Raw genomic sequence first — 13,978 nt, 5'->3', positions numbered from 1 at the left:
GGGAGGCTGATTAAGTTATCTGTGTGCTATAGAAGAATAAATTTATTCTTCTCAACTAGAAATTCTGTGAAGACTATCTTTTGAAAAGCAGGTGGATTTTACAGCAGCTGAATCAGAGTAGATATTTCTACCTGAAGTCATTCATGCATTATGTCTATCCAAAAGTTCTTCTCTACTCTGTCCTTGACTGAAAAGTACCCTTCAGTTCAGAGGCTCTGGTATGTGCAATTGCCTTTACTTTTTATTCCAGGATGGCTGCCATGTCTATACATGGCACAATCCCAAATTGAAAGCAAGGTAATTTGCTATTGTCTTAGAGCAAAAAGGCAAAATCTATACACTCCAACCAGTACTACCAATTCTTCATGAATAACCTTCCTGTCCTAATTTACAATAGTAACAGCACACCAGTTGTTTTGATTATTTAAAAGCTGCCTCCTAGGACTTCACACCTTCCAAGAAGTTTTATAGAACATCACACTACATAATATGGAGAGTCTACCTCTTATTAAATGCAAATGATTGGTTAGTTCAGGCTCCTGGGCACTCGTAACCTGGCTACTGTGATGTTCAACTGTGTTATTTATTCCTCCATTCTGCTAAACCAGTCTTGTATTTAACAACTTGCCATAAGAGACCAGAATTCCATGGATATAAGGATATGAAATTCCATGAAGACAAGTGAGCAGACTGTCAGAGGAAGGAAAAATTGCCTCAACCCTTTTCTGCCAATGTGCTTAGTAGAAGATCTTTTAAACAGCCTTCTAAGAGGCTAGTAGCTTGGAGGAGAGGGGTTGGCCTCCTCTGTGGCGAGGATGAAAACACAAAATACTAGCTTGTTTCTGAACTAGTAAAAAAGGCTGGTAACTCTTGTGGGCATATTTACAAGTTGCCCTAAATTGTGTTACTGTTCGAAGATGCCTGCACATGCTCATTAAAAACTAAGCTAAATGTGAAGAAAGGATACAATTTCCCTGAAGAGGTCATGACTCCTCTAGGGCTGAGGAGCAAGAAGCTTCCACTCCTGCTATTACTATCAAATAACCACATAAAAATATTTGGTGGCAATCATACAAGTGTGTTCTAGACTTCATCTAGTAGAAAACTGTTAGTTGATCAATCAAATAAGGCAAAAATGAAATGAACGGCATCTCAGCCCTATAATTGCTTCTTCAAACACTATCCGCTGCTTACTACGTCTTTGCCATATTTCTGCATGCTGCCTTGTGATCATTACTGTTCCTATAAATGAATATTCCATGCGGAAAATGGGGTTGTAAGCCCACTCAGGGTGACTTTTCATTATAGAAGTTACACAAAAGTAGACCCACAAAGTAGTTTAATTTATTGTCAACTATATGGAAGTTTCAGCCACTTATCATTTACAGTTTTCTTTCTGTATATAAAAGCGGCTGAAGCAAAACACATCCCAAGAAGAGAAAATAAAACTTACAAAACTCAACCCAAATGTAGTGTTATTTTGGGACATTTTTTCACCCTTATATACAATCACCTTGGGATATAAAAAGTCAAGTTTCTTAATTTTTGTTTATGAATTAACATCTTGGCTAAAAAAGAGATGGCCATGTGATTTCTCAAGTGAAAATCAATCCAGGGAAGCTTAGGGGAAAAGTGTGCTTTTCCTAATGCAACACATAGCTTTGCTTGGGATACCCTACTCCAAAATACGTTGGAAGAAAGTGTCAGTGTAGTGTACTGTAGTGTTTAGGACTAGGACCTAGGAGACCAGGGTTCAAATCCCCACTCAGCCATGAAGCTCATTGGGTAACTTTGGGCCAGTCACCATCTCTTTTAAGGAAGGTCAACAATACTTATAACAATACACAGTAGCACATATTTTGACAACTTTTAAGTATCAAATATTATCAAAATTTGGCCATTCAATTTGGTAGTAATACAAATATCTATGCTTTAAGAATCTGAGCCCATTGGCTCCTAGTTGTTGCTATATTTTGGAAACCAATGATGCTGCAAACCATATAGCTTGTGTTACAAGCTAAATAGATACCATAACCTTTGCATTAATAATTTTAGTTTTAAAATAATTTCTACTCTATCCCTGCCCATGAAGAAACAATAGTGCCATCTACTTCAGAAATATTTTTTTTAAAAGCTTAATACAATAGGCACAACCCAGCCAAGTTAAACAATTTATAACATCCTCTTAAACAGGTCTACTCAACAGAAAGTTCCACTGCATTCCATGGATCTCGCGCCTAATAAAGGATTGCAGCTTAAATCTCACTGATTTCTATGGAGCATTCAAGTACACATTGAGCATCTTCCATTTAAATAAATGGGATCTAAAAGTGCTTAACTTTGGCTGGAATGTGCCCAGTGTGGATTTATGACAGTGTGGATTATCAGTAAGAATGAGAGAGTACAGCTTTAAAGTGAAGCTTTGGCAATATGTGTACGAACATCTAAAATCACTATGGAAATTCTGTTGGTAGTTACAGGCTATGCTTTTTAATGTTCTGCTTGCAGCAGTTATCAGAAAGTAATTGTAGATATGTAATCAGTGGAACTCCTAAAGCATAGGTTCAGTATGGGTTGCTCATTTCACAAAATAAATATATATCTAGTCACTTCTGTTAGCAGCAAACAACCCAGAGCCTCAAAGATGAAGCTGAATTGTCCTCAAGTGGTCTCTTACCTTAATTCTTAAATTTGTGCTAGCATTATTAATGCTTAGCAGTCCCATTGTGCTATGTGTTGTACATGACTGACGTCTTCTCCACTCAAGATCAAAGACAATATACAGCAGAAGCGCAAAACACATAGACAAGGTAACAGTAAGATTAAGATGAATAACTGTCAGAGCACTTCACAATTGTCTACTGTCAAGATTTCTTTCATGGTTCACAGGACAGCACAGGAAAGCTGTTAAAGATAGATCAGATCTGAGGAGGTACATAACATCCGCTTTTTATATGTTTACAATGAACTACTTCAATGCATTTGGTGCCCTGGGAACAGGAAGAAACTTGTTGTAAAGTTTGATCAAATGGGCATCCCTGGAAGCCCACAGTTGCAAACATCTCAGTGCTCAAGATAAAGCAGACAAATGCAGGTGGAAAGATGCAGAAATGCACATAAAACTCAACAGTATCATTAGGACAGCAGCTAGCATATTACCACCAGATCCTGTTTCCTATATTTTGCTAAACACCAATATAAAATATTGTGCTCTTCTTTTAACACATTTAATGATTAAAAAAAATATATTGCTTTATTTAAAATATATTTAAAAAGAATAACAAATTAAGAATCAGCTTTATTGTTTTAGAGCTCTGGCTAAAGATGCAGCATTTGCTAAATTATGTAATTAGTTGTATAATGAAGAAGACTCCTTAGTTTTAAGGTCAAACTCTTGTTCTACAAGCAAAACCAAACTGGGATACAGTCACTCAGTAATGCAGTGATCTAGTCTTGTTAGCAGGAAAATAGTTTGCTCAAGATGACCAGCTGTAACTGGAAAACCGAGGGGGGTGCGTGCATACAGATTTCTCATATGATATTAATCACCAGGACTTCTACTAAAATTAGTTCCTTCTTACCTTTGCACTAATATTGTATTATGCTACCTTCCTTAAAAACAAACCTTTCTAATATACTCAACTCAACATTTTCTCCAGGCATCTCATGCCCACGAGGAACAATTTGAGGGGTTCAAGGAAGAATAAAAGCAATGGCACAATCTTAAACTTGGTTTACAAAATGTCAACTTTAGCCAAACATCTGTCTATAAGATATTCATCCATATTCTATCCTATTTCTGAATCCTAGGAACAAATGCACTAACCACTAGCACACTTCTGAAATTAGGAAACTGTAGGTATAGATATAGTAGTCTTCTGCATGCACAGAATTGGGAGGGAAGCACTTGGCTGTATCACTGTGCCTTGCAGCAGCTGTCAGAAGAACCCTTCCAATTTTGCAAGAAGGGAGAGAAGAGTCCAAGGGATTTGCTCCCACCCCAGACCTATCACAAGGGCACATTTCCAAAACCAATCTACCGTATTTTTCGCTCCATAAGACACACCAGACCATAAGGCACACCTAGTTTTGGGAGGAGGAAAACAAGAAAAAAAATATTCTGAATCCCAGATGCCAGAACAGCAGGAGAGGTGCTGTGCAGAGAGGGGCTCCGTTCCTCCTCCCGCTTCACTGAAGGGGCGCTTCGCAGCTCTCTCTCTCTGCCCAGCGCCATTCGCTCCGTAAGACGCACTCACATTTCCCCTTACTTTTTAGGAGGAAAAAAGTACGTCTTATGGAGCGAAAAATACAGTAATTTAATAACCACAAGTAGCAACATGTAAGAGCAATACTGATGGTGCAGCCACTTAACGCTCCCATTCTGCTAAACCAGATGATCAAGTACTTATTCTTCGATTTGGCGGGAGGCACTGGTTAACTATTGGGCTGGCACACTACAAATAGAAATAATAATAAATGTTATCATTTAAAAGAAATATAATCTAAAAGTCCTAAATATTGATCACTGATCTCCACCTGCACCCTTTTATGTGCATACCTTGAGAAATATGATACCCGCTTCTAATGGTTAGCTGTTCCAACAGGTTAACTGCAAGTTTATACATGCAAAATGGAACAGGCATGTTTATTTTAATTGAAAGAGTGAGCAGTACAAACTTCTGAACCTTATTTACGTTCTACTTCAATAGATCAATCTTTTAAATACAGATAAAGAGATCTAGCCAAGTCTACAAGCCTCATCTTACACAGTTAACTCCATGAACACTACAGCAAGTTACTGCACATAATTATACAGACCATGAAATCCAATTTAAAGGCATTATGAATTGCATATCAAACTAAAATATTTAGTCTGTTTCAGAAATGTATGAGCAAAAGATGTATTAATCACAAACAGCTCTACTTTATTAGCTTTAGGATTTTACCAAAGCCAAGAGGATCTTAGCTGGATTGTTTTTAGTAAGTCAAGTTCAGATTTGTGCTAGGTTATGAACTCTAGAGACACAGACATATCTCTTAGTGTAAAAGACATAAAGGTGCTAACTGACAAATGAAGTTAGTACAAAATCAAGTCAATTGTCAAAGAATGGATCTACACTTTTGAGTCATATTTCTTTTCTTAGGATTTTTGCTTATGTGTCATCGTCGTCATCATCATCATCATCATCGTACCACAAAATAAATTGATAATCAGAGTTCATCTTGCTTTCTGAAACCATTTCCCCCCACAGTGGTTTACTGCCACCAAATATCATTACACAAGTTTATACAGTTACCAAAACCAAACAGCATTAGCAGCTGTCTTCCATAATTCTTATTGCCTTGGTGAGCGTACCACCACCTCTGGCAGGTGTGATGAGCCCCAGCTGTCTCAACTGGAAGCTACAACAGTGGTTGGGAAGTAGTCTGGCAGCTGCAGAGCAATCCCTGCCTCTTTCCCAGCTCTAAGGGTTATTTGGTCATGGGACTGTAAAGGGGGGCAGAGCACCTTGGCCCTAGACAACCAAACCAAGCAGGCTTCACACCTCCTTTTACACATAATGCAAAACAATTGTCTGGCTGTTTGTGCGGGAACTTTGGGCTTACACTTTGCACCCTCCTCATATCCTTCAATTCTCTCACTTTAGAATTTAAATATTCATGCCAAAGCCTTGAACTTATGCACTTCCCTGTCCCTTCTGTGGGCAAATTCCCTTTTTCACTTTCTGACTTGATGAGGCCGCATTTTGCCTAATTTGGACATAACAGCCAACTATGTTTTGATCAAACCAGGAAATGAGAGCTGGAACAGGTGCATCCAGGGCAGGGAGAAGAAGCACAGGAGCCCAAGGTTGCACATGAATATTCAAACCATAGTTCCCCACTGCAGGTGAACGGATCCAGTATTGAAAAGCAACCGCTTTTATGCAGGTACATTTTGGCAATGAATTTTAGCTGACCAATAAGAATTTATGGAGTGGCGTCAATGTAAGAAATAACTCTGTAGCATCATCAAGAACTTAGGATCCAGGAAGGCAAAATAAGAAAGGCTGCTCCATTAGCCAGATGAATATGATATCATCATGCACCTTAATTGCAAATTTGTGTTTTGCCATCCATCATCCGAAGACAAAAATAATATGGTGCGCTTCCATGGTATACCAGTATCTAGAAAAAGCTTCACCCGACTTAGCACTTGCTAAATTACAGATGCTTAGGAATTAACATACACAGCTTCTTACAGTCTTAACTCAGGGGCCTTCTTTGGGTAGTGGAGTTTGCTGTGCTTTTCCAGCTCCTCATAACTGTAGGAGTGAACTAGGACTACACAACACACATGAAGTACTAATAAGCAGATTCCCTCACCAAACTACAAAGGAATAACCTTACAAGCAAAAAAACCCCAAAAACAAATTACCTTGAGCCCCGAAATCAATGAAGTGACACTGCCATACTGTTTTAGTCACATGACAGTACTTTCCCCCTCGTCCAATGGTTAAAGGTCTATATTACAATGCCACATAAAATCACACAATTAGTTGGAACCAAACTACCTGCAGGGGGGGGAGGAAGGGTATATTCATACCAATTTCTCATTCCCTCTGCATTTCCATAAAAGCAGTTCTGTGAGGGTCTGTGGGGCTTCCAAAACATTACAGGAAGTGGAGCCAGGGGCATCAGTTAAAATCATCCCCTCCTCTAGCAACAGCCTCTGCTGGATCTCAGCCTCTTCCATGAATGGAAGAAGTCCTTCCATTTGTGGATGGTGATGTCTAGATCTAACCAAATAAAAACTGTTGAGATTATCACAAAACTACCCAGAACTCCCAGTGCTGCATGTAGCAAACAGAAAACTCACCTCAGTAGTTTGCATTCCCTTTTTTTATCCATGCAATCATAATACACATACAGGAAAGGGAGAACAAGTGGATTACTGCACTTCTAAATGACTACCTCTTTCACAGAAATGCTGCCCTGGAGACCTTCTACAAAGAGTGGAGGGTTACAATCCAATCCTACTCCTCTCTTTAATGAGTGTACAACAAACAGCTGTGTGCAGAATACATTGTCCTGAGTGTTTCTTCAAGGCAGTCAAACCACAGTTCAGTTTGTGTTCAGAACAAAGAGAAACTACAGTGCCAAAGCAACTGAGCAGATAACAGTACCAAGCTACCAAATTAGACAAACTGGGTTTTGTATATCATTCTCAGGTGAGATAGGTTATATATATGTGTGTGTGTTTGTGTCCTATCTCCCAGACACTGAAGGCAGCTTATATGGGTTTCTGTCATCTGACCTTTATACCAACTCCATGAGACCAAGAAGCAAATCAAATTTTATTTTCATAGTAGCAGCTAATTCACTTAATTATCTTCCTTCTTATAATTTTTAGATTATGTCAAGTATGAATAGGACAAACCTGTATGTGCAGCATATACAGGTGCACTTCCTAAAATTATATGACTGAAGACGCTTGAAGTTTACCAAAAAGTAATCCTGAGTACAGAATTAATTCGGACAGATCAAGCATGAGAACCAGTTTTTATCAGCAGCAGGTCTCTCCTTTGATGAGCTTTCTTTGCACCTTGCTTTGAATTCCAAACCATCAGCTGATTTTTGGGACTTCAAAGCACTGTCACCCAATGCCATTGTGACATCAGGTGACTGACAGGTGGATGGCCTTGTCTATCTGTCAAATTTGGGGGATAAGATAGATAAGAATCAAGCCCGCTGGCCAGATCCAGTCCCCACCCTTCATTTAATAAATTCCCTTCAAATGACGCCTGCTATGCTTGATCCTTCCAGGTTTTGCGGTATACAGTCGTACCTTAGTTCTCAAACGCCTTATGACTTGAACATTTTGGCTCCCAAATGCCACAAACCTGGAAGTGAGTGTTCCGGTTTGCAAACGTTTTTTTGGAAGCTGAACCTCCAACACAGCTTCCAATTGAGTGCAGGAAGCTCCTGCAGCCAATCGGAAGCCGCGTCTTGGTTTTCGAATGTTTTCGGAAGTCAAACAAACTTCCAGAACGGATTCTGTTTGAGAACCAAGGTATGATTGTATAGCAAAAACCTTTCAATAAATATATGAGCTGTAAACGGTTTTAGTCTAAAATTTTAGAGAAATACATGTCTATGCCTTTTTGACCAAATTTTGGATTTATTATAGTCCTGTAAATTTATCTCTAAGCTGCTATGTGTGTCATATTAAATGAAGAAGTTCATATTTACTGTTGTTGTTGTTGTTTTCTTATATGCCATTCTTCCTTCTGAAAGTTCCCAGGGTGGCTAACATTTCTAATAAAACCATGCTAACAGAAAGTCTTATAAATCACATTTAAAACTACAAATACACAATGAATATATTGCAACAGGTATAACACAGCAATTTAGGCAGGTGATGCAGGTAATATCCATTTCGCTTATAGATTAATACTTTACTCAGGATTTTTTCGTGTTAACTTCAAGTGTCTTCAATCATAAGGCTGGAGACCTGTAGTAATAAACAAGTTTTTACCTGACACCTAAACAAAACTAGTGTAGGTGCCAACCTGATTTCTAAATGGACAAATTTCCATAAGCACTGAGAATGCACTGCTTCATGTGGTTGCCCCAAGAACACATCAATGGCACTAGTACCAAAGACTCTCCCCACTTCACATCTTAAACTCTAGTTGGCTGGTACTGGGAGGCATGACCCTTTATATACTTAGAGCCTGAGCTGTTTAGGGCTTTATATGTTAGTACCAACCCCTTGAATTCGGCTTGGCATATCTCGCTGACATTGCCCCTAACAACACACAGGTAGTGGCTTTCTATGTCAGTTGCAGCTTCCAAACCATCTTCAAGGTTAAGATTGCTAATAAAGCAAACCTGTTAAGCAATCTACATTAGGAGGTGGCAATTGGCAATCCCTTCACAAACATAAAGCCAGATGCAGATGCACTAAGAATTTACATACTTACATACCAATTTTGGAGGGAGAATTTTATTTCCAAAATGACACAAACTTTCCCTTTATGTTGAGAGTACAAAGCAATGCAATGCAATCTGAAATACTTAGTGGATACAAAAAAGCATTTATTAGAATAATCCACTGAGAGATCCAGGCGTCCATGCCAGAAAGGTGGAGACACATAATTTGTAGTAAACAAGAGTGATTCATTTACTACAGCATGACTACAGCGGTGTAAGCAGCCAATAGCAATAGGAATTCATTTCCCGGGTAGGAGAGGAAGGTCAAAACAGATTCATTTGAGCCACACATTTTCCTTTGGGCTGGGTTCCACTGCAGGAAGGGCAAGATATAAATTTAATAAATAATAATGTTTCAAACTCCAAACTGCACTGAAGTTCCAGCTGAACAATGTAGCTGGTTTCCTGGAAAATGCATTTAGGACTGGGGGTGCTTAAAGATAATTGCTAAAACTGACATTAGACTACTTCAAACAACTCAGTAACATAATCCAATGTCTGGTTAAATACATTCCAAATCCATACCCACAGTCAAAGCTGGCCCATCCATGAGGCAAGGTGGGCAACTGCCTCTGACAGCAGGACCCATAGGGGCAGCAGATCCCAATATAGATCTTTATCCCCACCCCACCCCCTGCTCATGATGTAGATCTTCATTTACTTCTTCCCTGGTGGGGAGGAGGTTACTACTGTGTGGTTTTCCTCAGTTGCCAAAATGTCTTGGGCCAGCCCTACCCACTCCACTCTCAAGGAGTTACATAGCAAACACAACAGTCCACTTCAAAGCAATGAAAAAGGAAAAGGGTCTGAAAATGTTTTTAACAAAATGCAATCCATGTATTGTGTGAGCACTGTGTATCTGAGCACTGTACAATTTTGTACTGTTAAACATAGACTCTGCAAATGAAGTTTGGGATTCCTGACATATACAGCATCTCTCACATACAAACCAAGTCTCTTTAATAGTGCAACATGAACTAAAATTGTTTGGTTGATATCTGGTGTTAGTCATACTCAAATTGTGCTCACTGAATTCACTAGACTACCAATTTCAATAGACTTATACCAATTTCAATAGGTGTACTCTAAGAAAAACTTAGTTAGATATCACCCTTCACTTTTGTACCAGTTAGAGCTGAATTTTAATATAACTAGAAGATACACATTTCTTAAAATCAGATCAGTTTTGTATTCCTATATTATTCTGGGATCAAATTATCTTCAAAATTATTGTATTTACTTGGATCACTGTAATATCCCACTTTCATTAGTAGCATCACAGTGGTAGACGAGTGAAGGTGCACCAGTTTTACAGATAGAAAGCTGCAGTTTCAGGCTCATGCCTTTAATTCTGCTGAAATCACTGGAACCAAACTGATTTAAAGACAAGCATTCGTCTTAACTATTTTATGCATCATTTTAATTCTGACAGATTTAGTCAACAGTCCTCTGAAATAAAAGGCTATTTCAAATGTTGTTCTCAGTCTCTCATTTATTCTTAAATGCATGAGCTACAGAACTCAAAGCAGGCCTAATGTCAGAGAACGTCTCCTGATCATTGCTTAAAATGTTTGAGAGAGTAAAAGACTTCTGTAAAAATTCAAGCATTTTTAAAAGAACGATAATGAGAAAAGGCAAGGAATGCCAGTGAGGTGGAGAGGTATCCATGGGGGTTGGGGAATTTATTATAAAAAACAGTTTTAAAGTAACTAAATTATTACAACAATTTAGGAAGTTCAAAAGTTGCCATTAACATTTTTGTTGTTGACTGTCCCTCATGAAACAGATACAATGTACCATTATGACAAGCCAGAATGAGGCTTGTTTCCTCCCTTACATGGGGACAGTCAGCAGAAAGGGAAGAGCTAAGTGTTCATACACTATGGTTAAGAACTGCATGCAAACAAGGCCAGAATAAGGGAAATATATTATTCCTAATCAAATATTTTAATTGATCTAATTTTAGTTACCGAGGGGGAAAACCTCAAGACATTTGTATAGCATGTGTAACATTAACATAATGGGTTTTGTTTACTAAATTACAAGTCACAGATTCTAAACCACAGATTCTGGTGGCCTCTAACCAATAGAGGCCACCAGAACATTGTTCAGAAAACCCATATTCCTGAGATATGCACAATGAAGAATTATGAGCTGAACTACCACAGACAATTTTTTATTTAAGTACTTTAAACAACTGGGCCCTGAAACTAAAACATATACAGATTGTCAGCTGGCTAACTGTAAAATTACTAGTACATACACAGAAGGCAGGAATGGGTGAGGAACTGGTCTTTCAGTTTCCCCCCAACATGTTCAAAGGAAGACCTGCTCAACTAACCACTTATTTACCAGAAAAATGTCATTACCACACTGGAGGGGAAAGCGGGAGAGAGGGTGGAAGAGAGAGAGATCCAGAGCAACAGTGTATCTACCATATCATTGAGAAGAACATCAATAGTACTTTATGGAAGAATAAACTAGGCTGATGTGTGTAGTACTGTACTTTGAGACTGGAGATTTCTCCAAGGCCTCAAATGGGAAAAAAGTCTTCTTTGCCTGCATACATTTTCAAGGGGAGCTTCCTTCAAAAATGGATGCATGCGCTCAAATTATGATAAGGAAACTGTATCAGGCAATATTCTAAAGGACTTCCCCTTTAAAAACACATAGTCAAAACACAGTGACTAGTTAAATATGTCCATCTGAAATACAGGATGGTCAAGTGAAGGCTGGTCATCAAAAGAAACAAATGCGAAAAATTAACACCAGAGACCAATGTGAATTTAAATTTATAACAAGTCAGGATTTGAAATAATGTGCGGGTAAAAATTCACAGCAAAATACCTTGGTAAATCCAAGAATACCTGCCAATATTGTACCAAGAATGGAGAATGGCAAGATATAAAAGAACAAATAATCCTAAAGCACCTTCAAGACTGACATACTGTAGCATATGCCTTCAAATAATATAAGAAAAAAACCTTCAAAATCCACATTTGGGCAGCACCTTTTTTGAGACGAACCAAAATTTCACAGAAGCATGACACGTTTTTGAGTTCTACAGAACATCCTACCTGATGACAAGCTCTGGAGAACTCAAAAACTTGTCACACTTCTGTAACATTATGGTTGGTCCCAATAAAGGCATTGTCAAAGTGTGGATTTTGGGGGGAGTCATCTGCGAGAACTGTAGGCCTCAACTCCTTAACCAATGAGACTCTTGCAGCACCTGGGGTCTAGATTTTTCTGACACATGTTCTCAGACCACAAAAGATTATGCTAAGGCACATTTGTTAGCCTTTAAGGTGTCACAAGATCACTGGGTATTTTTCACAACTACTCTTCTTCAACAGATTAGGACTGTCCTATAATTAAAACCCTGCGGAAGTTGGCCACAAAACACCTACAATGACACCTTGACCCTGCCTCCAAGGCTGCAATCTTACATGGGGAGTAAGCCCTGCTGGTATTTAGTTTCTGAACAAACATGAAGAGGAGAGCAAAACACCACAGGAAGAAGGTTGGTTGGGGGGGGGGAGAGAAAGAGAGATAAACAGAGGCAGAAATTGAGAGGAAGACTCATAGAGTAGCAAGTAGAGAAAGCCCTTGTCCAACGAATCACATTCCAAAGAGGTTTGAATTAGACATAAAATGACAGCACTGCATCAGAAGGAAGCTTTGATATATGTGTGTGTGTCTGTTTACCAGAAAGCATACGATAAAAGAAAAGTGTATAAATATGCAAAGGCATCTGGGATTTCCTAAAAAAAAAAAAAGTATCCGGAAAAGGTGCAGAAACAACCCAGGCTGCCCCTGGGGTTGGCAAGGCGAGAGGCCCTGCTTAGGAGAGGGCTCCCCCCACCCACCTCTCTTGGGCACCAACCTCTCTCTTTTTGGGTGGGGGGGGGCAGAATCATCAGTAACAATTTCATGGGGAGGAAGTAAGAGGAGCCTCCCGTGAGAAGTGCGTGTGTGCATATTGTGTGTATGTGAGAGAGAGAGCGCTAAGTGTGTGAAGTGTGTTACCCGAGTGCCAATGCAGCCCCCGCCCACGGAGAGAAGGGCTGCCCCATAACCGACCCAGACTGAATCATCACCCCCCTGAATCCTTTTACCGGAGTTCGGCGCTGGCGGGGGGTCTCGGCCGGCCTCATACTGACGGGACTGGAAGAGGGGGCTCCGCTAGTCCGTGGCCCCCGCTGACGATGGCGTGAGGGGAAGAGGGCGAGGAGGGAGGAGGAGACGGCGGAGGAGGGGGCTGTGGCGGAAGCGTCGCGTCCGGGCAGAGCTGCTGGCGGCGGAGCCGCATTTCCCCCTCTCTCTCTCCTCCCGTCACAAGCCTCCTCGGCCACCCCTCAGGTGGGGAAGCGAGAGCGAGGAGCCCGGTCGGCCCACCTTCGCGCACGGGCGCGGGGCCCCTCTCGGCTCCCGTACACAGGGAAGAAAAAGAGGGGGGGAGGGAAACGGGGGTGGGGGGAGAGAGAGCAAGCGAGAGAGAGAGAAAAACCCTCACAGACGCGGCGGCGGCCGTAGGCAGCTGCTTGTTGCTATTACTGCTGCCGCCGCCGCTTCCTCACTTCCGGGAGCGACGCGGCGTGTGTGTGACGTCATGACGCAGCCGGGGCACGGGCGCGTGTGTGGGGTTCCCCCCCCCCAAAAAAAGGAGCTGCGCCGTTCTGTAGGAGGGCTTATTTGAAGAAGAAAAAAAGTACTCTAATATTTTTACTTTTTAAACGACCCGAACGCCTCTATCCGGGTACTTGCAAAGGAAGCTCCGGTTCTGCCTGAGGGAAGAACGTAGGTGCCTGTATGAGTCCGTGCCCAAGTCCATATTACTGTATAGGAACTTGCCTTTGGGCGCAAATACAGCCCTGTGTGTGTATCACATACTGTATATATATACATACATATATACATATATGTGTGTGTTTATATATATATATATATGCTTTCGTAGATTTTCACGGGTACAGGAATGCAGGTTTTGGTGTCTTCGGGT

At 40.4% G+C, this 13,978-nt stretch overlaps 1 protein-coding gene across 1 annotated transcript in view; it reads right to left on the bottom strand.

The window, feature by feature from the left end:
* The window catches only part of SPOPL (speckle type BTB/POZ protein like), a 37,102-nt gene extending 23,519 nt beyond the window's left edge, over nt 1-13,583 (bottom strand). The window contains exon 1 of the mRNA XM_083467205.1: nt 13,095-13,583. The gene's annotated coding sequence lies outside the window, so the exon portion shown is untranslated. The remainder of the gene's footprint in view (nt 1-13,094) is intronic.
* Between the last annotated feature and the right edge of the window lie 395 nt (nt 13,584-13,978).

Source organism: Podarcis liolepis (genome assembly GCF_965112155.1).
Source record: "Podarcis liolepis genome assembly, chromosome: 1".
Classification (NCBI taxonomy): domain Eukaryota; kingdom Metazoa; phylum Chordata; class Lepidosauria; order Squamata; family Lacertidae; genus Podarcis; species Podarcis liolepis.
This window is presented reverse-complemented; position numbering and strand designations above follow the sequence as displayed.